This window comes from Eschrichtius robustus, chromosome 14 (genome assembly GCF_028021215.1).
Source record: "Eschrichtius robustus isolate mEscRob2 chromosome 14, mEscRob2.pri, whole genome shotgun sequence".
In the NCBI taxonomy this organism is placed as follows: domain Eukaryota; kingdom Metazoa; phylum Chordata; class Mammalia; order Artiodactyla; family Eschrichtiidae; genus Eschrichtius; species Eschrichtius robustus.
Window position 1 is genome coordinate 24490985 of NC_090837.1, and position 2052 is coordinate 24493036.

The 2052-nt window shown below is 39.8% G+C and overlaps 1 pseudogene; it reads right to left on the bottom strand.

The window, feature by feature from the left end:
• Positions 1-1067: 1067 nt before the first annotated feature.
• LOC137776179 (lactoylglutathione lyase pseudogene) lies at positions 1068-1645 on the bottom strand (annotated as a pseudogene).
• Positions 1646-2052: the final 407 nt, after the last annotated feature.

Consider the following 2052-nt stretch of genomic DNA (forward strand, 5'->3'; position numbering starts at 1 on the left):
AAGCTCAGGTGATGGAATGAGGCAGACTTGACCTCAAATTCCAGCTCTGTCACTTTCTACATGACAACTTGAGCAAATTGTTGTTCTTCTATAAAACAGGGGTCTTGCATTGTTGAGGGGATTCAATGAGTTCTTCCCTGTTCCGTGCTCACCACAGCACCAGGCGCATCATAGGAACTCCAATAAACACTAACAGCAATGAGCAGTATTGTTACTATCTCATTCATTCTGTTTGCCCCCAAAAGTCCGAATTAATGTTTTTCCAATTTCTCTCTTCAATTATTTTTAAGATTTAATTGTTGAAAGAGAATACATGTACATAGTTCAAAATCCAAAAGGTATTAAAGAATCAGCTGTGAAAAGTCTCCCTCCTTTTACAGTAGCCACCCAGGGGCCCTCCTCACAAGTAACCAAGATGATCAGCATGTTTGGGTATATTTCCCAAAGATATTTTCATACAGCATTCTAACATATATTTTGGGCTTGCTTCTGTTTTTCTATGGCTGAATCCAGTACAGGATGGAGTTTGATTTGGCATAACTAATATATGCATTTTTAGTTTTCTATTTTGAAATAATTTTGTTTATTTATTTATTTATTTATTTTGGAAATATACATGAAGCTTCATTTTTGTTCGGGGTTCTTTACTTCCCATTCTGAAAAGTTACTTCTGAGGAACTGAAACCCCAGAAGGTAACCACAACAAAAACATATTAAGTGGTTTTTGTTTTTTGTGTGTGAAAATGATGATTCAAAGGCAGACTTGTAGACTTGTATCTCTTCAGGAGATAGAAGGCAAATGCAGCACCTGAAGGGAATTGTTCTAATTATTGCCTAAAAGAGTAAAGTTATACAACTACATTCAAGGACATAAGACAAAGCATTACTTTAAAACTAGAATGGCTGAACAGTTAGGTGAAAAACATAGCTGGAATAGGAAAGGGAAATGGACTTAGGAATAATTTGAATCGAGACAATAATCCATCAGTCCTAGATGCTTCTGTTAACTGAATATCTTGAATCACATTGTTTCCTTTTTTACCTTCCACAACGTCTTCACTGGAATCTCAAAGCAGCATTCTCACAGAACTAAATAAAATTATCATTTTGTTAGGATTCAAAATTTCAATCCAGTAGCCATCAGGATCTTGATAAATGCCAGGCCTTTCATTTTACCATCATCAGGTTTCTTCACAAATTTGACTCCCAGTTCTTCACATCTTATACAAGCACCGTGAACATCGGGAACAGCAATTCCAATGTGACCAAATCCCCGAGGGTCTGAATTGCCACTGTGGTAACCCTGCATCTCATCATCTTCAGTGCCCAGATTGCGTGTCAGTTCAAGCATAGCTTTTCTGGAGAATGCCCATGCTACTCTTTCCTCTTCATCTTTTGGGATGTCATTTTTATCCTCCTAAGCCAAGAAATAGAGTGAAAATTTCATAGTGGGAAAATCTAATTTTTGGAGTAGTGTCATTCCAAGAATTCTAGGATAAAAATCCAGTGACTACTTAGGATCCTTAATTCGCAGCATGGTCTGCTGCAAGAGAAAATCCTTGGTGCTGGGGTCCGGGTCGGAGCAGCAGCCAAGGGCGGCCTCGTCGGTGGGTCTGTTGGACGTGGGCTGCAGCTCTGCCATGGCTGCGCTGCTGTATCGCGGACGACGGTCCCCGGGGTCGCAGCAGCCACCCACACTCTGCAGGCCGCGAAGCTCCCTTTTCTGAAATCATTTTAGATTCACAGAAGAGCTACAAAGATAAAACAGAGAGTTCTGGTATATCCTTCACCCAGCACCCCCCAGTGTTAATATCGTACATGACCATGGTACACTGATCAAAACTAAGAATCTGACATTGGTGCCATACTATTAATTATACTACAGATTTTATTTGGATTTCACCCGTTTTTTCACTAAAGCAGATCCACCCCAAGAAAGCATGTTGCATTTAATTGTCATGTCTCCTAACTCTCCTCCAGTCTGTGACAGTTTCTCACCTTCCCTTGTTTTCGTGATCTTAACACTTGTGAAGGATCCTATGCAGTTATTTT